This window comes from Aethina tumida, chromosome 2 (assembly GCF_024364675.1).
Source record: "Aethina tumida isolate Nest 87 chromosome 2, icAetTumi1.1, whole genome shotgun sequence".
NCBI classification, from domain to species: Eukaryota; Metazoa; Arthropoda; class Insecta; order Coleoptera; family Nitidulidae; genus Aethina; species Aethina tumida.
In genome coordinates, this window is record NC_065436.1 from 26,277,313 (window position 1) to 26,304,363 (window position 27,051).

Genomic DNA, 27,051 nt, shown 5'->3' on the forward strand with positions numbered 1-27,051 from the left:
GAGGAAACCTCAGAAATAAAACTAAAATAAATTTTTTGGATGCGTTTTTAGAAAATGTTCACCAAATTCATTTCATTTTTTTTGTGGAACAGTATGAAAAAAAATTAAAACAATATTTGTTTTTTCAAAAACTTTTGCTGCTTCAACTAAAAATATACAACTTACTCGTAAATATATTTAGCAAAAATGAGAATTTAATTTACTTTAAAATATTTTTTATGCAAAAATTCATTGAAATAAAAATGGTATAATTTTTGTGTACTATTGGCAATTTTTTCACAATGTTACTAAATAAAAACAAAACCACAAAATTACAAAAAATTAAAAAATCCTGAATGTAAAGTGGTATAAAAACCATTTTCCGACAAAATTTGACGGTGGACATAAAAAAATCAAAAAATTTATTTCAGTTTTGTTTCTATTCTTTAATATCTTTTATGCACCTGAGATTCATATTCTAATAATAAAAACGAATGAAGAGATTTTTCCAAAAAGCTCAAGAATCCTTTAAGGTAGTGAGCCGAAAATGCGTCTGAATTATTATTATTTGATGTCAAAACGAACCCCGAGATTTCTTATACAAACTTAGACATCTTTTATTGATGTTACAAAAGTTATTATATTCATTTTAGAACTATAGTAAAAACTCTTAATATAGTTAGTTAATATTTTTTTAAATAAGATAATAATACTTTTTCATTTAGAAACTACTTAATTAATATACGTAATTTTAATTTTCATTATTAAAATATTAAACATTACGAAAGTGTTTTGTGTTTAATATTATCAACATTAAGAGTTTTTTTTAATTTTTTTGTTAACTCTTACTTAAGTTTCTTTTATAACTTTGTAAAATAATTAATTTTATTTAATAATTCTGTACAAACATTATCCAATTAATTTTAAGAATGTATTAAAAAGTACAACTTTCTAAAAAAATAGTTTTTTATATATTTTTTTAAATTAGTTAATATATAACCAAAATATTAAACTATTAAAAATATTATTTTATTGCATAAATCGAAATGTTCCATCAAATAAAATTTAACATTAATAATATTCAAAAAGGTAAAAAATTTGTATAATATTTATTACATGAAAATATCAGTATGCCATAAAAACATGTAATGCAAGTTATCAGCTTTCCCCCTGTGCAAGCACGATGTAGAATCACGGGCAGTATCTAAGATTTGACTTCTTATTTTGCAGCTGTCTGCTCACCTGCCCGCTCTACCAGACCACGAGTTTCAGCCGAGCATGTGAGACTGTCCCGTTAATCTAGAACCTGGCGGAATAACTTTTTAAAAGAGGTACGTACACTTTTCGGATAGTGCTTTTGTTACATCGTTTTATTATTGCGTTTGTGATGTTATTCGGTTACACGTGAATATCTGTAATTCAGTCTTGCGTAAGACGCTCAGGCTCGATTACATTATACACATTATAAAATAGACAAGCAAGGTATGGTCAAAGTTGATAAACAAATTGATAATTTCACGAAATACACAACGGAACGTGTAGTTTTCACACCAGCAATCTAAACATGACATCAATTACAAATGGAATTTGTAATGGTCGTTTATCGAAGAATTAATTACAACATTTGAATGGACACGGGGTCACAGTTCAAACCGCTAACACATATTATCGACGATATTTCGGAATCTATTAATAGGAGCCAATTATTAAAATTTTTTCCATCTCGCGTACGCCGAATCCTTCTGTCAATCGAACCTTAATTTGGGCCTCTTCAGTAGGTGTCCCGGGGTTATTTCCAAACGATCCCGTTCTAAATATATCGCGCTTCAAGATACAGTTTTGACAAAAAACAGGCCATAATTCATCTGCCGAATAGATAACTTTGACCTTAGGTTTGCGGCGATAAAAGAAAAAAAATATCCGGAGAACGATGCTTTTCAAAACTGAGTGTTGCACAATGGATAGTTGTGACAAATCTAAGTGGAGTATCTAGAACAATTCTTGTCGAATTATACTCGCGAAAAATTGCGAATATATACATTTTGAAGAAGAATGAATAAATTTTTGTTTATAGTCTTAAAATCTTCTCTAATGAACAATGAATAAGAGCTTTATCTGGGTCACAATGCATAGTTGTGACAAATTTATATTCCTCATAAAGTTGCAGTATATGATAAATATTTTCAGTCTTAAAATGTTCTAATAAACACACTTTTTAAGAAAGAAAGGAAAAGTTAAAATAACGTTAGTTGTGTCACAATATATAGTAGTGATAAATTATCTGAAGAATCTATCAGTTCTTCAGATAGTTATGATAATTATTGAAGGATAATATTTTAAATGTCTCTTTACAGCGTTCAAATCATTCAATGAGCATAATTTTTAAGTAAGAAAAGAAATCTTCAAAAAGCTTTAGCTGGACTACAATGAATAGTATTATTAAATGTATCTGTACTTCGCGAGTTATAATTATATTCCTCAAAATAATGCAAAATGTGATAATCATTGAATGTTTTAAATATTTCTTTACAGTGTTAAAATCTTTTAATGAACATATTTTTTAAGAAAGAAAAAAAATTTTTACTAATCTGCAAATGTTAAATATATCTGTATAACTTTCTGTTATAACACTCTTAACATCTTCTAATGGACTCATTTTTTAAGAAAAAAGGAAATGTTAAAAGAACTTTAACTGGACTACAATAGATAGTAGTGATAAATCTATCTGAAGAAACTATTAGTTGTTCTTGAGCTTTATTCATAAGACATGCAAAATGTAATAATTATTAAAGGTGGTATGTTTTAATATTTCTTTACGTTCGTAAAATATTTTAATGAATACGTTATTTAGGAAAGAAAGAAAATGTCAAAAAGATTTGGCTGAAGTAAAATGGATAGTAATGATAAATCAATCTGAAGAAACTGTCCATTCTTCTTGAGTTATAGCTATATTCCTCTAAAAAAACGCAAAATGTGATAATTATTGAATGAGGATGTTTTATGACGTTTTAAGAAAGAAATATTAAAAAAGCTTTAACTGGTCTTCAATTGTTAAATATATCTGGAAAAACTCATGAATTATAATTATATTTCTCTGCTGTAATATGATATTATTGAAGAATGTTTTATATACACTCTTTACACTCTTAAAATTTTCTAATGGGCACATTTTTTAAGAAAAAATGAGATAGAGCTTTAGTTGGGTTACAATATAAGTAGTAGTGATAAATCAGTCTGCAGAAACTAATAATTATTAAAGCAAAATGTTTTAAATATCCCTTTACATTCTTAAAATCAACTAATGAAGACATTTTTTAAGAATGAAAGAAAAAGTTCAGTTGGGTTACAATGGATAATAGATGATAAATGGTGAAAAATCTATCTGAAGAAACTGTCAGTTCTTTTCGAATTATAGTTATGTTCTCCAAAATAAATGCAAAAAGTTATAATTATTGATTTAATATCTCCTTTTAGTCTAAAAAAGTTAAAAAGGAAGAAATTGTTAAATAGTTTTAACTTGGTTATAATTGATAGTTCTTATAACTCTGTATGTAGAAATCAGATCAGTTCTAGTCTCATCTTCTCAAAAAATGGTCTATTAAAAACAAATAAAGGAAATGGTAAAAAAGGTTTCATTGGGCCAGTTCTCGTTTTGCTCTTGAACGCGGAAACGATCAGATCAATCCTTCGGTTTGTGTAACCGAAACCCTGTCATGGTCAGTGATTAAACATTGCAAAGGTTCGAAATAATGGAATCTTAATTGTTTCCGAACGATACGTTTCAGCAGTACGTTCACGCATCATTTAATCAAACAATACCTCATTAGCAAACCCCCGACAACTTTCCACGTTTTTCCTGGAACGTTTGCGTCCGGGAACAACAGTTAGGCACATTCCCGACATGTGAATAATCGGAGATTGATTTGTTGCCAGTTATTGTCGGTCATGTGCGATAAAAATTGGATTGTTTCGTTCTCTGTAAACATAATCGTTAGTGGATTAGTTGCTGTTTTGCTGTTGTTAGCCAATCCGATATGCATTCCACACCTTTTCCTATCTGAATGGAGGAAGCCAACAAAGTGTTTACGATATATTGGCGCTATGTGCAGATTAATGTCGTTTGTTGTTTGTTGCCCGACCCACTTAATAACGAACAATGTTAGATGTTAACGATGTTGTAAACTAGGTTTATGGGAAAGACAACAAAGTTCGAATCGGGCGAAACTCTGAGAAGAGAAGTTGAAGCCGTATTGATTAACTCCAACGATGCGGCGAAGAATGTTGGACGTTGGAAAAACTCCACCACAAATCAAACGGTTGATGATTCAAATTCCCCGTACAGTAATAACTTTAGAATTGAATATTAATATATTTATGTGTAACGATAGAAAGATCAATAATTGCACATTTCCGCAAATCGGAATGTCCCGGATGACAATAGTGACATTCTCGGGCCAAGTCAATTGGAAATGAGTCACAATTAAGTAATTATGGTTGGCTCGTTGAAGTAAATGCCCTTCTTCTGAATCCGAGATAAATTCAAACTGAATCATCATTTTTCCAACGAGATAAGATGAACAGTCGAAGAGTCAGTGACCAAACAGGCAGCGACACAACAAGATACATTGACCACCGAATCGTATCAGATGACGTTGTAGATATTTGAATAAATGCATTTACATGGGAATGAATATTTGTTGACAAATCACAATCTACTATTTTAAGAATTCCTAGTAAACCTCGGACGGAAATATCGGGTTGCGATGGGAAAACACTTCGAATTTTTACGTAGACAGGTATTCCTTTATTTCTGATTAAATTTGCACGTAATTTATGCAAATTTACACGTCGCTTGAAAAGGATTTTGCGCGCGTCCTTGTGCCTCAAAATCGCACCGATAACTAATCACCGCTTCTATAAACTTCAGTTCCTGTGTTTGCGGAAAATTACACACGTCCGAGTGTGATGAACTCATCCATTTCACACGTGAACGTATCGATGATGCACGTGAGATTATTCTTTATCAATCTCGATCGTAAATATAATACTTATGTAATAGAAATGTGTTTCACAATTTATACACAAATAACGCACTTACCGGAAACTGGCGACTGGCGCCACACAGTTATTGTTGTTACAGAATAACTGATTACTCGATTTAATAAAACGTGCATTGTATGAATTAATTCATATATAATGTCCATTTTTCTACGTGGACAATACGTCATTTCTGGCGGTCATTCAGAATGAAAATTGTCCGCTTCCAAACAATGCTACAATCTGATAATAAAACGCACGCAAAAACAATATACCTGTTTAGGTTTGACAACCCTTATTTGTTATGTTTCTGATATCACTGCCCTGCCATAAATATTTATCATTACATGAATAACACGATCCAATTGTTACAGAAAACGACCCAAATAGTATCAATCTGTGTAAATGGACGTTCCCACGACGATGAATTATGGATAAATGTGTTATTTTATTGTTCGATACAGATTATCATTTTGATGTGGTTTTCATATTTCGCGTTATTTCGAGTGGAGTGAACGTTTAATATAGCTGGATTGGGTATGGTTAGTTAATGCAGTAATTGGTAACTGTATAGTTTTCCTTACTGTTATGGATTAAATGCAGGTGGTTTTCATGAGAATTATATTTTTTTATTTGATTTCATGTATAAGTATTTGAAAACAAGATATTTGTAAGATCATTTAAATTTTTAAATTCAATAAGAGATTGATTTTCTTACTAACAATTTCACATTTTATATGGGAACCTCATTAAAAAATGAAATAGATTTTCGTTTAATATTTTTTGACTTTTAAATTAATCGAATTATTTCATAATTGTTTTTTACTTTGTAAAATAAAAAAAAACAAAAAATTTTAACGTGTTCAATTTTTATTATTTTGTTTTTTTTTGTCGCATTTACAGAAATTCCGTTAACGGGGACTTATTTTTAATTAATTAATTTCTAATTGTTATTGACATATTAAAATAAAATGTAATTAAAAAATCACCACTTTTGCTAAAAAAAAATTATTATTATTATTATCAATTATACACGTGATTTTTATTACTTTTCTATTGATATTTTTAGGATATTTAGAAATTTATCTTTTGGGCGATCTAATATTAATTGAAATTAAAATCTATAATAAACATAAAATAAAAAAAATAAAAATTTTGACTTGTGTTGAACAATCGAGAACACATTTTAATAGAAATATTTAGAAATTTTATAAATAATCTGATTTATATTATATAAAAATTTAAGTTTAAAATAAATCATATATTGAATTGATTTTTATTTGATAAATTATTGCAGCGTTCATGTCTAATTTTTATTTTCTGAATTTATCAAATTATCTTTCATTTTTATTGATTTTATAAATTAAAAAATGAAATTAAATTTTAATGTCTTACGTTTTCATAGTTTTTAAATTGTTAATTAGTAATATTAAATTTTTAAATATTATTTTTTAAATATATGGCATATATTACATATATGAGTAAAATCTTTAGCGGAGTCATATTGAATGATGATGACACATCTATTTGGAGGAATTAGATTAGGTTAGCTTATATTCTAAGCAAAAAAATTAATAATAATAAATATTGAAGGAGTCTTAATGTGCTCCAGTGAGCAAAATTTTTGAGTTTTAATGACCACAATGAATATTAGAGATACATCTATTTGGGAAAACTTCAATTGCTTGTTATTATTACAGCACAAAATCTTTTTCGAAAGGACAATTTCGTAAAGAAAAATTAAAGAGCTTTAGCCATAATAAAGAGTATTGACAAATGTACCTGAACAAAATAGAATTGATTTCATCAAAAAATAATTATAACATAAATTTTTAATGAGCATCCTCATTAAATATTTCTTTACGGGGTTACCTCCTCTGACGTAAAAAAATTAAGTATGTTGAAATTTTAATAAAACTAGGTAATCCTCAGTGAGTAGTAGACTCATCTAATTGGAAAAACTAGTTAAGTTCTTGAAGGGTTATAGTTATATTCGACTAAAAAAATGCAGTTTATTATAAATATTGAAAGGGAATGTTTTAAATAAATAAATTTTAGAACATCAAAATAATAACTTTTAAGAGAGAATAGAAAAGATTTGTTTAGATCACAATGGATAGTAGTGACAAATACATCTGAAATGTCTAGAGAGGTTCTACCAGATTGTATATTTATTTACTTATATATAAAAATGGATTACATTTTTTGTTGTTATAGTTTTTAACATTATAAATTGTCTAAAAATTTTCGATTTGCCGTTTTCCAATATTGATATATTACAATTATCTTATTAATTAGTAAAATAGTATCTATTATTTAAATAAAATATAAATGGGTTTAAACTATTTTTTGACAATAATCTTGTTAGATTTTGTTAGAAAAGAAATATTTTTGCTACAAATTTCTATCAGTTTTAAGAAAATAATAAAAATAAAATTGGCCATTCATTTATGAACAAGTTGTAAATCATCGTTCCTTCGTAACAAAATTCAAAAGACTGTTCGTTCAGACGCAGGAATTTTTCCTACAGCCTCCCAGAAAAGCACCGGTGTGTGGTCTCGGGAGAGGAGATCCACGTCGCACGATGAGACACCGAAGTGCTGGACACGAGTCCGTGTACGTCCCCCTTCTTCTCGCTACCAAACATATAATCGACGTCGGCCCGAACACATTGGACCGTCGCCGTGCATTATTCTTTATATTTTATTATCATTTTTTTTGTTTTTAACTTAATGAATCGATCCGACCGTAGAGTATGGACCGCATCCACGGAGCGTAGTGGACTGACGGTGGGCAATGCGTGCGAATCAGCTGTGCGCGCCCCCTCGCCACACCACACCACACACACACACTCACACACACATACACACGTCACAGTTGCGCAGTGGATCAGTGGTCGGCCGAGTCCAACGGACCGGCGGCCAATCATTCGGCGGCCGACTGTCGGCGGTGGCATTCCGGACCGAACCGGGTCCGCCGTCTCGGGCATTTCGTTTCCGCCAACTCCGAACGCAGAGACGGAAATCGTTGAGCAGCCAGCGGTCGCCTCGGACGGCGGTGGCTCTCTCGGCCGTCGTTTTTCGGACGCTCCGGACGGCACGACCATCAGCTACCCCGGTTCGGAATTATTAGGCGGCGACGATGCGGGCGGTTCGCGACCCGTACGGGGAACGTGTGCTTTTGTGGTGTTGGTGCCAGCAGACGGGACTTTTTACTACGCGGAAATCGCTTTGGATAGTCGCAGTTCGGTAAATGCGCAGTGAAAATTTATATATTCGCAGTGATGGGAAGATTTTCTATTTTTTCCTATTATTTATTTTGTGCAACGGATCCAATAAAGACGTAAGTTTTACACGATTTTTACTGTTTTTTTTTTTCTTTGGTGTTCGGTGATCACGAATTTTTGCAAGTTACCCACCAAGACATTTATTTTTTTTTTATTTAAAAACTGAAATGTTACAACAAAAATGTCGATTTAAATGTTCTATAATAATTTATTTAAGAAATTCTTATACTTATAAAAAAATGTCGATTTTTCGAATGATTTTTGGATCCTTTTTGTTAGAAGTGTTCAATTTTAAAGTACGGCTAAATATATTAAGGCAGTATCCAATATTTTAAAGTAATAAAAAACATTTTTCTATCTCAATAAAATATTTTTTATATTAAAAAAATAATGTATTAAAAAATTCTGATGTTTGTAAAAAATATTAATTTAAACAATGATTTTTGGATCAATTTTTTAGTTAGAAGTGTTCAATTTTAAAGTAAGACTAGTTATAGTAACAGTATTCAATTCAGTGATGAAAAACAATTTTACTGCAAAGTTCTTTGTACCGAAATTATTTTTAACATTCCTAGACGCAACATGAAATTATATAAACGAAAAAGTTTATTTTTTAGAAATTTATCGTGATACATTACGAAGGATGGTTTTTAGGCGTATTGCCAAATTCCAATATAATTTTATTTAAAAGTTCTCTTTCTAGAGACTTTTTCTAATTTAAAGAGACTTTTTTGAGCACTTTAAAAATTATTTATTAAAATAATGATTCATTTTTAATATGTAAAAGAATTCTAAATTATAATTTGAACCAAATATTTTTTAAAACTGGCAATATTTTGACATAAGTAAGAAATTTATACATTTTCATAAAAAATCAACAGTTTAAGGATTAATAGTTGAATGAATATTAACAGAAATTCATTGGTTTTCAAAACGATTTATTAAAATAATGATTCGTTTTTAATAAAATTATAATCCAAAGTAAAAAAATTCTAAATTAAAACTTACACCAAATATTTTTTTAAACCTAGCAATTTTATGACATAGGTAAGAAATTTATTCATTTTCATAAAAAATAAACAGTTTGAAGGACTAAAACATTTAGAATATTAACAAAAATTTATTGTTTTTTAAAATGATTTATTAGAATTATGTTTATTTTTTGCAAAATAAAGGAATCCTAAATCATAATTTAAACTAATTTTTTTATAACTGGCAATTTTCCGTCATAGATAAGAAATGTACATATTTTCATAAAATAAGATTGAAAATTAAAAAATGTTATCAAAAATATATTCAAAAATTATATATTAAAAGTAGGTTTATTTTTTATAAAATCATGGAACCAATGTTCCAGGTTTAAAATCACAAATTAAATTAATTTCTTTTTACAACTGGCAGTTTTCATGACACAGATAAGAAATGTGTATATTTTCATAAATAAATCGGCAATTAAAAGATTTAAATTTATAGAAAATATTTGTATAGTAAACACAATTACCAAACAACATCAAGAAAAAACGTCAGTTAATGTATTTAATTAGTGTATGATTCATAGAAATAAAATTTAATAAAGATATCGTATGAAACAATTATAATATTTACATCATTTACACTTCCAATGTATTTATTATTATATTTTAGATACAGTTTAAAGATCACCCGTGCATGTTTTTTAACAACAAAAATTGTAATTAATTATTTAATGATAAAAACTAAAAGTCGCCGTTTAAGCAACTCTATCACGTCAATAATAGTGGCGACATTATTGATAGGTGACGCAAATTTGTAAATTAATACTAGAAAATCGTATGTGACTCATGAATTTGTCAATTTATATAAATTATTTAATTATTTTCGTGTCGCAAAAGGTTCGGCTCCTTCGCCATTTTTGCTAATCGGACAATTATTCCTTCCGATTTACGATTGGACCGTTTTCTAATCCACGTCAAAATTTCGGTCGGAACGCTCAAGACGTCGCCGTCCCCCCTTGCACATTCCGCGCAAAAATTTATGAATGGTGAAACGCACCGCGGCCGGTTTCGGCCAACCGAGAACACCGACCGAAAAACCGTTCTCCAATTCGCGTGGCCAACGGGTCGCCGCCGCGATCCGTCCGCCAGAATGCGGAAACGCCGAGTGTGGCATTGTTGTTTCTGGCCGCGCTGGTTTGCCGGTCGTGCCAGAAGAAGAACAGGACTCGCCGATAATTAAAGTCGGGCATGCGGCGGCCCGGTTCAAGTGGGCGATGAAAAAATTATCGATGCGGCGTTGTCGATGTTCGTGGTCCGACGTGGGATCAAGGAACTTGGGGGAATGGGTTGGCAGTTGAGTGACTGACTGATAAAAAGTGATGGATTCACAAATAATGGTCGACAATTTTAGATTATGTGTAGAAAACTTTATGTAATTTATACCAGGATAAACAATGGATTCTAATTATGATTAACTTTTCCAGCCTTTACTTTCCTTATCAAGATTTAAAAGTATTTTGTGTGATTGTAAATTTTAATGGTGTGACATAAATATTACAACACATACATATTACTATTATAAGTTGTAAATTGATAATTATTATTAGCTTACATAAAGGTAAGTTTATTAATTAAAAAAATATATATATAAAAATTTTGATGTAATAATCAATAAATTTATTTAGTGTTAAAAAGAGAAAAAATGTTATTTTTAAATATTAATTTACTAAAATTAAAAAATAAATTAATTCCTAAATATAACATGAATTAAAAGTTGATTTATATATATTTTGAGAAATAAATTGGTGTCTCTATACGTATTAAAAATATAAATACACAATAAATTACGAAAATTACATACACAGTATTATCTATAATTATACACGTATAAACAAAAACAATTTTAAAACAATATAAAATTAGCTTTTCAGTTTTTGTTAAAAAACGGTGGGAGATTAAAAAATTTTAAATTCATTAATTTTAATAATTTTTTGTCGAAGATTATAAGCTAAATTGAATAAGCAATAAAAATACTTATATTTATAATTAGTAATGACCATATGATACAGTTAAAATGTCATTTTATAATATCGTGTGCTCAAAAGATTTTTAGGTATATATAGTAGTGGAAAAAAGTATAGAATATTTATTTATTTGTTACAAATGTTTTCCCTAATCTGAACAAATCTAATTTACTGCAACATTGGTCAATTAATCATAATGATCATTATATTCACAGATTTTTTCCTTTTTTTTAATAAAAAATCAATTTATCAAAATCAAAATATAGAATATTTTATTAATATTCATAAAAAATTAACAATAACTCAAATATTTGAATATTTTGTGGCATAACCTTGTTTGGCATCTTTTAGGCATAGAATCTATCAGTCTCAAGAATGTGTCAACAGGAATTTTTTGCCACTGCTCCTGTATGATTTAAAAAAATTTTTGTTTGTTTTTGATGTTTTTTGTCCAGATGTGACGATCTAATACTTCCCAGACGTGCTCAATGGGATTTAGATCGGGAGACTGAGACGGCCATTCAAGTGCAGTTAAGTTTTTCATTAGAAATCAAAATCTCTAAGTAATATTTAATGTTTTTACCACGTCACATTGCGTTTACCATTACAACAGATATGAAAAATCCTGAAAAAAACAATTTTTAAGAATGTCCCAGAAATAAACTAACTAAATAATATTAAAATAGAAGAACATCTTTAATGTATTTCTTAAAAGAATATAAACGGTATAAAACAAAGAAATTAAACTGAAAGTGGAGCATATTAATTTGCAGATCAGTATTGGCTTACAATCTAGTTAGTACAAACACGTGGAGACATTAAAAATTATATCTCAAAATCCATCGTGACTGGTGAATTTAAAAGTCCGCCGGGGAAATCCTTGCGGGCGATGCGGCAACGGGGCGCCGTCGAAAAGTGAATGAGAGTATCGCGAGAGCTCGGCCCCGACGAAGAGGTGGAGGAGGCAGAATGTGCCGCGGCGGCACCGACGAAGAAGAAATTGCGGGAGATCCGAGAGAGCAGCACTGACCGTGGGACAAGAGCCGGTGAAAAAGTCGCACGGTCCGTGCGCACGCGCGCCGCCCGATCTCCGAAATATCTCCAGATATCGGGGGCCACACAATCGCCTTCTCGCAGACTTTCGTACGGAACAGGGACGGATCTGCCGCCGACGGGCCCCCCAATCGCCGAACATCAAACCCTTCTCCTCCTCCTTTTAACACAAGCGACTATGTTCTGATTTTTTGATATTGCTTACTGGAAAAACTGAATTTTATCTACAATATAAAATTTTGTAAAATCTTAATTTAATACAATGTAAAAGGCAAGAAATACCTTTCGTTACCTGATAATAAATATTTAATAACAAATGCTAGATTCTAAAAAAACTAATTATTTGAATATCTTTCAGTCGGATATCTTTAATCTTCCTGTCTAAATAAAGGACAAGAGGTTAAAAAACTTCTGACCAGACGTGTTACCATAAAATGTATTATTATAATTATTTTTAGTAGACGGCGAATCTCAAGTTTTTACAGTCAATTCCTTTTGTCGTCTCATTGCGATTTGAAGTAACAGTGACGCACAACGTGTTTTACAACTGTTCATCTGTTGTACAACTTTACATGAATAATATAATAACCAGTTTGCACACAATGTAACACAAGAAACAAGTTCGCAATATAATTAAGTTGATTAAACCATTAATAAATTATATTTAGCAATTGTAAACAGTGCGACAATTAGGTTACAATAATTTTCTATTGAGAAAGTGGCTATTGATGTCACGCTGTCGGTACGAACAACGATTTCAGTAAATATTGAATAAATTAAAAATAATTGAGTGTCAGGATTTCGCCAGGTAACCGAATTATGTAAATGGAATTAGTGATAACAGACGGATAAGTTGTACATCTACGTTAAGTGTTGACTTTTAGGAAACTATGTTTATTCATAGAGGCGAATGTCTGAAACAAATTAAACCATTTCAGTCAATAGCCTAGGTTAATAACATAGTCGAAACGAACTAAAATCTAATTACCACTTAAATGAGACGTTAATGTAAAAATATAGCGCAGGAACGTGCATTTCTTAGTAATTTAGATACGGGAAACGCGCCGCAATTAAGGACTCTAAACAAGGGAAAGGAAATACTCCGTAATAATCGTTATGAGTGTCTTTTTGAAGTTTGGACGCTAATGGGAAACTCTACTTGAGCACTAACGAATTTAACTCGAAAATTTTATTGTCACTATGTTATCGTTCCGCTTATTCTAATCGTCTAATTAGTTTAATGGTTCCAGAACTTCATTTACTGCAGTTCGTTGTTCATAAACACAAATATGGAAACGAAGAATTGCCTACAAGAAAAATTAACTATTCTATTATTTAATTTTGCTTTCTTAACTCTTAGTTTAATTAAATTGTAGTTAGAAAAATGAATAATTAATGCTATTTAGGATTCACAAAGTTAAAATAATTGAGATAAATAGTCTCCCTTTATAATTAAATAAAATTATAGTTTAAAAAATAAAATTTTCAATAATAATTTGTATTTTAATTATTTCCAGAAATCACAAAGTCTCTTTTTTCATTATAATTACTGTTATAATCACAAAGTTATTACTTATTTTAGTTTAAAATATAGCTTCACTTTTTCATTTAATAAAATTCTAATTTAATAATAAGTTAATAATTTGTATATTAATCATTTCTGGAATTTTCATAATGTCTTTTTCAGTAAACTATTATAATCTTGATCATTTCTAGAATTTATATAGACTGTTAACTTCATTATTGCGATTGTCCCAAAACTATTACATATTTTTTTAATTGAATAACATTCTAGTTTAAAAAGTCAATAATGTTTCAATAACACTTTGTATTTTGATAATTTCTAGAAGTCACAGAGTAATATCATTGAATTATCACAAAAGCTTTACTTAAATTTAATACAATTCAATAATTAATAATTTGTATATTAATCATTTCTTCTACTCATCATTCACAAAATGTTTTTCATTAAACTATTATATGCTTTTGTTTTTTAAATAATTAAGAATACAGTTTCCCTTTATAATTTAATAAAATTCGAGTTTTTTTTTTTGATTTTTTTTTTAATTATAATTTGTTTCTTGATCATTTCTTGAAATCATAGTTTAAAAGGCAATAATTTTAAAATAACAATTGGCATATTGATCATTTTCAAAAGTCACAAAGTCTCGTTTTTCGACATGGTTACAGTAATTATCACAAAATTATTCCTTATTTTTGTTGTTCAAATAAGTAAAAATATAACTTCATTTTTAAAGTTAATAAAATTCTAATTTCAGTTTTTATATTGATTATTTCAGATGTCACTACTTCATATTCTTGTATAGAAATCATTATTTTTGAGAAGTATTTGAATTGAGATTGAGTAATTAAAATGATTTTTATGGACGTTTCTGTTATGTTTCAAAATTTGTAACAGCCATAAATTCTCACATGAAATATGTCTTAAGTTATTTTTTATTATTTAGAATTAATGCGAAAATGAATGTTGCTATTATGATTAGTCAATATAAGCATTTTCCAATAGTGATTAGTTTCCAGCCAATAACCCAAGCAATTTTAAGCGTTGACCACAAGAACTCCATCGTCGGTTTCTCTCTCGCAAAAGCCGGTCGTCAAGAATCCACGTTGCGCAATAAAAATGGCGATTATTTAGATTTTAGAACGGTTTGATTGCCATTTGGCTGTTTGAAGTGATATTAGCCAAGACACATGATCGGTACTTCGAATGGTTTATTGCTGACGGCACATTAGTTCGAACGAGTCTTAGTTATCTTTCTGTTGATTTTGCATTCTTCAGCAGGCTGCATTCTTCGCAGGCCATTCTTCGGATCATTGCACTTGCCGGCTCTAACTTTTTAACACGAAATCCTTGATGGACCGCTGCTTAACGCACACCGTCCACATTCCGGACCTATTATTTTCGATGCGCAACAATTTCCTATTGCTAAATATCGAAACGGCTTGATCTAGTTTCTGGTGGTGGTTGTAGATAGAGGTATTTGTAAGTCCCTCGATAATTATTCATCTTAAAATAAATGTTGCTTCAGTGAAATATTCTTGGGAAACTGTTGAGGAATGTGTGGAACACAAGAATTTAATACATTTGTCTATCGGTCATAAATTTACTTAGTAGAAATTTACTGCACCTATGACAAATGGTCGACTAAATGGTTGTATCTTGTTCAAATGTTATTAAATATCACGTAGAATTTAAGGAATTCTCGACACAAGAGATACGACATCGTACATCGTTTCCGTACTTTTGCTTCATATCAATGTAAATATTTATTTAGCCACTTTTAAATGCAACCACTGTTCCTAATTTCTTCCAAAAATCGTACATAAATAAATAACATTACACACAAGTACCGAGTCAAGGTTCCCTCCCGATGCCTATTTGTTTAATTTATACACAAGGTCCTATTATTATTCATCTACTTACAAACCATTCTAAAATATTCAATGCGTTAGATTTAAATAAGTTTTACGTCCGAATGTCCGTTTCCCTCACAAATAATAAATTAACTAGTCGGTTTTAATTATACGAACCGAAAAAGGCAATTTATGCAGTTTTTAGGAAGGCGACAATAAAATGTACCGCAAGGTTGGCAATTGAGGCCATCGGCCGTTTAAATATTTATACGGTGGATGTGAAGAATGCAGCAAAACCACTCACTTGGTCATTCACTAATTTAATAGAATTTTATGTGTGTATCTGTGGATATCTTATTTTTGAGGGTTGTTGCTAAAAAAATCTCACTTAAATTTGACGTAGTATGTTATCATAAATTAAACTTCAGGAGTTTAATTCGTAAATATTAAAATTAGTTTTAACAGATTTTGTAAATAATAATTAAAATTAACTTTTTTAAAAACAACATAATAAATTAGAAATTTCAATATTTTACAAAATATTAATATATTTTTTAAATTTAATAAAAATAAACCAAGTTATTAATTATATTATCACAAAATATTTGAAATCAAATAAAAAATAAAATATTTTTTTTATATTTATACACAATTTCTTTTAGAAAAAGTATTTTTTACTTTCAACTATTAAATTTTTTTACTAAAATAAATATTTTTATAATAATTATTCAATATTGTATTATAATTATTTATTTTCACATTTGGAAGTTTGGAAAATATTTATCAAAACAAATTTTATTAAAAATATATTTTTTTATAATAATTGTTTAATATTATATATAAATTAATTAAAATTTTGTTAATTATTATTTTTAAAAATATGTTGTCAATGTTAAAATCATTGTTTCAAATATTTTCATTACAACTACATAAATTAGACATTGTTAATTTGTTACTAATTCCGTTTATTCATAAATTTAATAATTTATAACCATTAATAATTATTACAAGACAAAACTTTTGGGACATTCAATATATCAAAATGGTTTTACTAGAAATACCCAGTATATTTTTACATTTTTGGACGACCGAAAGATGAAAAATGCGAAAACTCACCTCCCTCCATCCCATATACCTGGTATAGGTATCTCATTTTGACATACCGAGTACCCTAGAAGTTATGCCTTGTCTTATGGATTCGTTGTCACGCGGTATATACATATAACAAAAAAATACAGACTTTATATATAATATCGTAAAGAAATTTAACAATTTAGTGGAAATATTTGTTTTTCAATCTTCTTAAAACACTTATTTGTACACAGCAAATTCGTAGTAAGTTATGTCATTTAAACAAATTACACACACAAATTAATTATTTTTAGACCGCAGCGGCAGCATGAGACCCAGAGTAAAATTTTCGTTGTACTTCGCAGCCAGCCTACATAAATATTTATGCGGCCAAGAGCGATCCTACAAGTATTTCCTTCACGTACGAAGTAGATTATCGTCGGGCATTTAATATTTTGGACATGTTATTTCTTAATAGCGCATTCCTCGAGCGGTGCTTCGTAAATCGCCGAAGACAAACCGTACGCGCGGCGGTCAGAAGTAACGCGTCGCATTCCACCGGCGACGAGATATAAATTTACAATTTTATTCGAGGGGGGAAATTGTGTACATTTCAGTCGCACCACCCATTGTCGTTTTTGACGAAATGTCGAAATGTTTTGTGTGTAAAAGTCGAGTTTCACGCTCGTCTCGTGCGGCACCGTTATTTTCGTTGGGCTGCTCACTCCTCGGTACGATATCTGGAATTCCGTTCCTTTCAAACAACATATTAAAGCTCATTAAATTAAAAAAAAATACTGTTAAAACCGAAGTTACTTCGGGGTCTTTGATAGGAAAAGCCGAACCTGTTTGTTTTTGATCGAAACAGAATACCATAAATTCCGATTTTATCTTAAATTAATAAAATTAACATTAATGAAATGTGGCTTTCTCCTCGGAAATGAAATAATTCGGCTGTCAGGACCGATCGTTATTTATATTCTGTGGTGCGCAACTGTTGTGATGCCCACCCTGAACGTTAAAATTTTTCGTGATTGATGACATTTTACCTTTTACTTAATTAGAATGTCTTCCTATTAACACAAACGTCGTGGGTACATTGAAATTACATAAAACTCTACTCATGCCAAGAACATTACAAACGACGACGCCTATTTTAATATCTGATATCGTAATGTAGTCTGAATATTGTTTTCTACGAATGATGCCTTGATTTGTTAAGCAAAAAACGGCAACAGAAGCCATAAATATTTAAAGTTGGCGCCTGAGGTATATTGCATTTTGAATGTGTAATTTAAATATTTGTTGTTTCATAATTATTCAAGATAAAAAGTAAATTTGTGTAAAAATAATTAGGTAGGCATGCATTATGCATTTAGTAATGTTTCTACTGCCATTATTTTAATTTAGAACGAAAAACCGTAATGCTCAAACATAATCTGTTATCCTTATCGTGAATTTTAATTATTGTAAACGATAATTTTCTATTATTTGACGTATGAATATGGAACTTTATAGATAGGAGGGAGTGTAATGATTAATTGAATTAAAGTGAACATAATTTGGTTGATTAGGTTATTAAAATAATCGAGTTTTATTAAGTTAAGGTCAATGATCACGTGTTCTTGTTCTTGTGATTCTGCCCCATATTTAAATTTCATTCATTTCTTACTACTTTACTAATATTTCACGTCATTTTTGTTGCAGATGATTTTTGGAACTTCAAAATAAACGTACACTGGTAAGTTGTCAATAAAATGGCGAATGCGCCAGTTCGTCTATTCTTCGGAATCCAGACAGACAACCGTCTCAACATCTGCTTAATTAAAGATTTTCGCTTGTTCTTCGTTAATTTAAACTAATTTTAATAACTGATATCTAAAACTAAGCGTACCCGTTTCAGAAGTCGCGTATCTAATTTTATGCAACACAACAGTCCTAAAACAGCCTTCGAACAATTTAATTAGCGGCCAAGAGGAAAAAAATGCGTCCGGCACAAAATAAAAAAAAAAGTCGTGCGATGATGTTTATCGCCGCTGTTACAGATACCGGTCCAAGTTATCGACCGTGGAGGCATATTGTGTGGTCTCAATTAATGTTTATAAATTAAACATCAGGTCTATCGGATCCACATTGCGTATCGCTCCGGATTCCGGGTGTTTCGTTAGTGTGAGTGTTGGTCCTATTCAGGGGTTGATTGACTATTTACGTGCATCTTGTAACCAAAATACTTCGACACAAATTTCAATTCATAATTAATGGTATTTGGGGCTTTTAGATGCGGCAAAGTTGACGGATTTTATGTACAGCATTAAAAATATTGCCTTCTCAAAAAATATGTTGTAACGCAATATGGATATTGCCGGATTCCGAAATGGTTTCCGCAACGAATAAATTTAATTTATTGCAACCTTTTTGCTGACCTTAACCTAAGAGACATTTGTGACTGTTGTAGTCAAGGATATTAAGATAAAATATATTAAACTTTTTTTTATGACCAAAATTTGATTATACACACATTCAGTGTTGGAAAAAGTATGGAATATTTTATTAATATTCATAAAGTCTTTACAATAATCCAAATATTTCATTATTTTGTCATCTATTACTGCTTGGCATATTTTAGGCATAGAATATACCAATCTCTGCTACAGAAATTTGTTTCTACTGCTCCTGTGTGGTTTAAAGAAGTTTGAAGAAAGTGCTCAATAGGATTTAAATCGTGGGCTAAGACAGACATTCAAACACGGTTGGTGGTTTCATTAGAAACTACTCTTTTATAATTTTAGACGTATGTTTGGGGTAGTTGTCTGTTGAAAACATGGTGTTTTCCAGTGAATTTCTGTGGTGAAAACAATCCATTTTACCCTTCACTTGACGGGACGCTCCGTTTTTCTATGATAGCAGTGGTTTTTTTCACTGCAACTTGGCCATCAATATCCCACTGTTCTGTTATTATCATAGATTAAATTGAATCTTTGAGGGAGAGCCTTTTTTAATTTTGTCTCCCTTGGAAGTGGTTTTTCGTGAACGTCCTGTCTTGTTATCCCAGGGAACAGAAATCCATTTTTTTTAAATAATTCATACTTTTTTTGCACCACTTTATGTAAGACGTAAAAAACTTATTCAATTATATTAAGAAACGGTTAAAATTAATTACAATAATTAATTAATTAATTACAAGAATAAATAATAAGCGTAAATTTTTTATTTGTAGCACGCACCGAAATTAATTCTGAATTAAATTAAAGTTTTCAACAAAATTTACCTCATATAATTTTTATAACAATACTGTTATAATCTTATTACGAGGTAAAATACCGTATAATAGTAAACAATTCTTTATGAAAAGCAAGTTTTAACAAAGCATTCGAGTAAAATTCGGCACGATTCATGTTGGTCCCAAATCCGGTCCTGCCGTGATTAGTTCTCACCGACTGCGGTGTGCGGTGAAGGCAGTTGTGGGGGCCCGTGTGTGTGTGTGTGTGTGAAGGTGTGCGGTAACATCAGAGGCGACCGATTCGGGGGGATGCCACCTACTGCTGCGCCCGCCGCATTCCTGCCTCACACCGGATTATTTGGGTGGAGAGCCTCGCGGCGGTGCCGAGCCACTTTTTCCACCGATCACTCTGGGAAATGTGATGCGGCACCTTACCGTAGCTCACCACAGTCCGTTCGGTCTAGGCATGCTGCAACCTTGTTTAGGTCCGGTGCCGGCGCAAACAGAACTGGAAACCGGAACAAAAAGGTGGCTCGGTTTCCGGGCGAAGAATTTCGCAATTTGCGACCTCTGAAAAACCGAGAAATATGCTTCTGCAATTTATCGTCGTGTTTATTCCCAGCACTGGTCGTTACGAAACAGAACAACAACTTCATTATTTAAGTTTTTATAATGTCGTTCGCTTATTTGCGTCGGTCGTGGGCTCGGATTTGCATTATCGTCTGATTAGTACAAATAGAATTGCCTTCTTAAAAAATGTACGACAAATACGAGGAATGCGGTCACATAAACCAACCTTGACCGACTTTGGCTCTGGTATTTCGTGCTAGCAACAATTTAATGAAAGCTTCCTCCTCAGCATTGCCGTTGTGTTTTCTTATAAAAGATGTAATAGGTTTTATCGCACAATTGAGATGCGCGTACACGAGCATTGTTGGTCAGGAAAGAAATTACCACCGTGCTATTGTTTGCCCACAAGGTTAACATCTGCGAATATTTCTTGGTCGATGTTTTCTCACGATTTCCCGTGTTAAAATCAATCAATAGTCGTTCATTCCGCACCAATAAGCGTAATTAGTAAAATTTACTCGCATGTGCGCATGCAATGCAGTCAAACAAGTGGTATTCAACTAAACTATTTCTTGTTTGGTACAGTTGATGTACCTGATTATTGTTATAAGGTAAATATTTGTATAAAGCTGTATGAGACATTCCAAGCATTCTTCGACTTATCTTTTTCCAGAACGGGTTCTCGCTGAACTAACTCTCGGGCTTATGTAATAAACTGCTCCGAGAAATTACAGCATCTTCCAACATTTATGTTCTTCGCTTTATTTAGGTTTATGCTCTGTTGTTACTTGTTTGTCTTGACGACCATTTTATGTTTGTTATAATTATACTCAATGAGAAAATCATTATTTAAAAATTCCTTGAATGGGTAACAAAAGTATTAAAAAATTATTATCTAGTATAATTTTGAAAGAGGCAACAGTATATAAACACTGTCAAACATTGCGATGTTAGAAACTCACCATTAGCATAAAAAAAATCAATTTTTCTTTCTAATTTATCAGTTAATGGTTCTTTTGATGCATTTGATTATTTATCATGACAATATTTACCATATTTTTTATTATAATCTCTTAAAATAAAGCTATGATATCATGTTAAACATTAAAACAGATTATACTTCAAAGAAAGAATTTTCATCTATATCTTTTTTATATCAGCATTTAGAAACTGATATCACTATACAAACAAAATTTCTGATGTTAACTTTCTGATTTTAATTTCTGATGTTATCAGAAAGATTTTTTCATTTTTTTGAACACAGACTTATTAAAATTCATCGATGGACGAAATTATAACTTCTTTCCAAACATTTTATTTACGGATTTAATACCAAATATTCCGTTAAAATTATTAAGACTTTCTAAATCTCGATGGTATTCCAACCAATTCATTCAAGTAATTAATACATTCTTGATCATCCATTCTGTTAGAAACAAACACAAATACGAATTGATCAAAACAACAAAACGAATTGGGACATTGTTTGCACTGTAACGGATGATTTTTCGGTGTCGGTCCGATTTCGAGAGAGTGGTCCCATTGACAAACCGACCAACGGAGGAATGCGTGCGAGTCAACAGCTACTCGGGGTCTAGGTCTTTGCCCTATTTCGAATTCATTCAACCGCTCAAGCGCTATTTGTTTAAATAACGAATTTCGACTGTAACTGTAAAACGCTTCTCTTTTTAAAGAGCCGCTCTCTCGGTTCATTCAAGCTTCGCCCGATTAAAACAATACGGTTGTTGTGAAAGCCGATATTGTTACAACAGTTGTCTGTCGGTTCCGCGAAGAATTTATCGGACGGTTTTTTTTTCTTTTTGTGTTTCGTTTCGTGTCCGTCATTAACGCACCGTTTTTTGTTTTGTTGCAGATTCCTGAGCGCAGACCAAGACGTAACCGAAAATCGTTAGTCAAACAATGCACGGGAAGGAGGAATTTTAATGTGGATAATAGAAGAACGCCAATGGTAAATATAGACTGATTTTCGAGGAAGAGCATTTATAGATAAATTGACATTTGTTGGGTCACTGCAAAGGTCAAAGTAAGGAATGCGAACTGTAAATTAGCTGACGAAGTCGGTATACTTTTCTTGAGAACTTCCGTCACACATCTGCGACAATCGAATAAAACTATTAGAAGCTTTAAAATTAACAATAAAATTTACTACAATTTGTTTTATAAAGATTACATGAAATATTTTTGAGTTAGTAACACAGGGGAACCACCGCAGTTGCAGCGTTTGCATTTCTGCGACCTCCGCCGAACTTTCTCACGAGTACATTGTTGTCCCAGCGTGTGTATGTCAACTCCGGATATTATTATGTCATGGTAACGCAATATCCTGTATTATAAATAGCTTATTGTCCACATTCCGATCAATTGGCGTCGTGAAATCGGCTTACAGTTGCCCGTTTAAATGGATTGTAGAAACAGTGCCGTCGGCGCCATCTGTTCATCGGTGCCGTTAAGCGCGATTATCAACTGCCAGATTCCTGCAATATGCTTACGGTTTCGGTGTGGCCTCAGTAGATGACGCTGAATTAATTAAAATCGTATTCGAAACTACAGGGTGACCAAAGATGGGCTATTGCTAATATGTATGGAATGCGATAAGTTAGATTTGATGACCTACAACCTTATTTGTACCGTATTCCGTGCTTCCCGGATTGTCAGCTGATCTAGAGCGAAACAGCTAATGATGTGACATTGTATCTTTGTAATTTAATAACAGGAAACGGTTATTACATATTTATCTTTGCGACATTTGTTTGGATAAGTTATGAAATGGTGTATTCTTGATTCGAATGAGAAAGTATGGAGTACGATTTATTCTTCAAAATTGTTCTAAATAATAGTTTTATGAACGTTAGTCGTGCGTTTTCGATTAGATAACATCGTCTCGGAATTTTATATTATCAAGTTATCAGTTAGTAGTAGAACGACCGTGTTTTCTTCGAACACTATTTACTAGTGGCGCCAATATAATCTCAACATGCTATGTTTGAATAAATGGATGAATTTTTATATTCATCTTTAACTTGTGACACTAAGATAACGATTATTTTGTGATGAACAATTAACTTGTATAGCGGGGTATGTAATATTTTCTTTATACTAATATATTTTTGTGTAATAAAATCTGACAAATCGTCAAAAGAAGTATAGTTTTATGCAATGAAAATTTAAATCTTCTTATTGCATTGTAAAACATGAAAATATGTACTTTTAAATAAACTTTCACGTGTTTTGTCCAAAAACCAAAACTTACAGGGTAATTAATTTTTAGGCATGAAAATTGAAGAAATAGTACTAGTAAATTTTTTATAAAATTTTTTTATATAATTAAGTAGACTGTCAAAAATAAAATAAATTATCTTATACTTCAATAATTTAGAATATTATACCATATTTTCATACTTTACAATCGAAGACAAATTAAAAAAAAATGAAAAATATTTTGTTGGTTGGGACTGATAGAAACATTTAATTATATAATTTTAATAAATCATTATAAAATAATATACTTTAGAGTAATTAAAAAATTTAAAATAAAATTTGAGATCACATATCTCAAAATAAACTGACAAGGAAGTTTTAACACAAAAAAATATTTAATTTTAATAAACAATTATCAAGGTTAAGTTACAATTTTAATACCATCAAAGGGATTAAACACTTTTTGAATTGAACTTTGAGTTCATATCTCGAAACAAAAAGAAACATTTTGTCAGTCGAGAGTGTTACATTACACAAGAACAATATTTAATTGTTTAAATTTTTCAATGCATTAACATATCAAATTAAAAAATAATAAGAAATAAACTAAAGGATTCTGAAAAAAAGTTTTATGCAATCAAAAAATATTAAATAAAACTGTCTATTTCTCAAAAAAAAACCGAAAAGCATTTTGTCAGTTATCGTCACTGATAAGGAAGTACGTATATTAAGTTATTATTAAAGTTATTTTTGGTGTTAAATTATTACTATGTAACCCCAATAATATTGCTAACATGCAGTAGATGATTCTAACTTAACTGGAATACGCTGATTTTAAATCACCATGGTAAAAATAATTATATTTATAAACACGGTGGTTATAAGAATGGCGCTGATATAAAACCGTTAGTGGCCAGACAAAGAGCGTTTGGCTAGCCGTCCAATGCTTTTCCTAGCTTTTATCCTGACCACATCCTCTCTACATTTGCAGAACGGCACCCTGCGTCACACCGGCCAAACGTGATTATCGAATGGCCCAAAATAGCTCTTGACCAACGCTGTTGATATGGTAATCGCGTTTATTGGTCAATATTGATAAAAAATTTCAACTCGACTCTGTTCATTCATTCAATGGCCAGCATAAACAGTGAATGAATGTGTAGTTTTGTGTGGGTTCTTGCACTTTGTTAATATTTTTTTTTCTGATTTCGTTTATCTGCCCCATTAATATTTAAGTAAGTTTCGTGGAAACGTCTGAATTACTTTAGCCGGAAGTAACTATCAGTGACGAGGTGTCAGCTATTTTGTATGTTAAATGTGCGTTATGAATGAGTTTGCAATGCAAAGTACAAGTTCCAAGTTACATTGTTTCGTCTAATATTTATCTAGTGTCAATTAACGAAATGATTGATACTCGTAATTTGAATTTATAATAACGTTCAGTCGATAGGTGGTGACCCACTTTTTTTTCCAATTCACACATCCGCAGTTCTAACTCAATGGCACTCGACCGGAAGTTATGTTCGGAACATCCTCTGTTGCGGTTGGAGAAATTTATTGAACGCTCTTTATCGTTTAAATAGTTTAAATGCTTGTCGAACAAGTTGCAATAAAAGGTATCAAGGTTCAAATTCCAGTCCAATAATACGGTTACGACAACAAAAATAACAAGTTGTAATAAATAATACAAATGATAACTTTTTAAGAGAAAGCAGTTTTAATTGATTGTACAACTAACAAGAAACTGTGGGTTTCTGGGCCTTCTCCTAATATTACGGTTAAAAAATAATAAAAGTTCTGTACACGTGCCCTGACAATAAATGCCATAAATTATGTTCCAATTAACTATATTTTTGGCAACAATTAATAATATATTTTATTTATTTTTCAGATCAATTGCGAATAATGACGATGAATTTAATGAAGAGTACATCGAATGACGTCGGCATATTATAAATGAAGTAAAAAACACCTGCGGATCGGCGACACACAGGCATTTTTACGTCCTCTATAAAAATTACAAGGAACCTTAAATTGATAACTTTTTTCTTATCATTTTTTAAATATCACATTATTTGGCTGTTTTAATGTAGTTGAACATCGGTGGTCGCACGTGTAACACAACCACACCGTGAGGCACGCAAAATTGTCCAAAAATCTCCTAATTATATAAGCAACTTGTTAAAAATACCGTGATAAGTTCAATTGGTTATTGTGAAGATAAAATCAATTCGTTAATCGTTTGACAGGTGTTAATCGCGGATCGTTTTTCATATGTATACAGGTTTGACAAAAATGTTCAACTACATTTTAATGATTGTAGATGTCTAATTATTTTTCTTTGTTGCATGTGCAGGACGGCGAAAATTGGTGGAGGATCTGCGTGGGATTTTCAGACGAAATTGGTTTTCACAGTGATTTTATAATTTTATTTATTTATGAGATCATTGTGAAAGCTGATTTTGTTATCGCTTTGTCATCACAACGAAATGAAGAATTAAACCAGCAAGGACTACAAAAATTGTTTAGGCTTAACTTTATACTAATTTAATTCATAAAAAATTACTAGGATTTATTTAAACATTGTAATTAAGTCACATACTATTTGTATAATTATTAATGTGGCTGTTATCTAGGTATAATAAAATTAATATTAAATTAATATAAAAAATTTTATATTTTACTTTCGACTTAATTTATTGTGTTTGCTTTATGTCGTGTTTTATGTATGTCGTATGAATGGTATGTAAAAATGTTTTAATAAAAATTTTTTAATTGATGTGTTTCTTTTTCTTAAATTTGTATGTATTAATATTTTTATTATTTAAATAATATGATGGTAATAAGAATATTATATTTATTTTTTATATAATTTTACTTTGAATAATTAAAATTATATTACAATTTGCATAAAATAGTAATGAAACAAACAATCCCTTTAATCTGCTTCACAGATCGTAACAGTATAAATTACTTAATCAAAAATAATAAAGTTCAGTTACATATTTTCTAAAACAATTTCTGCTACATAGGCTAGAGTAACATTTTCTAAAATCATTAATATGAAATTTGCATTATGAACTAATTTGTTTATCTAAAATTTGCAATCTATAATTCTGATTACAATTATTTCTTATCATTCAACATTATATAATATTATCCCAGGTATATATTTGAATTTTCCATAAGTTTGAAAGGAGATATAATCAACCGTTTAATAATGAATCACATGAGAACATACAG

At 30.7% G+C, this 27,051-nt stretch overlaps 1 long non-coding RNA gene across 4 annotated transcripts in view; it reads left to right on the forward strand.

Moving 5' to 3' along the window:
* Positions 1-26,587, forward strand: part of LOC109604802 (uncharacterized) — a 75,268-nt gene extending 48,681 nt beyond the window's left edge. For 3 of the 4 annotated variants that reach the window (XR_007547331.1, XR_007547332.1, XR_007547330.1), the window contains 4 exons: positions 1,210-1,310; positions 18,507-18,540; positions 22,463-22,558; positions 25,700-26,587. This is a non-coding gene — a long non-coding RNA (uncharacterized LOC109604802). Of the gene's footprint in view, positions 1-1,209; positions 1,311-7,972; positions 8,359-18,506; positions 18,541-22,462; positions 22,559-25,699 lie in introns of those variants that run through there. The other variant, XR_007547329.1, reaches the window with a different exon arrangement.
* The last annotated feature ends 464 nt before the right edge of the window (positions 26,588-27,051 follow it).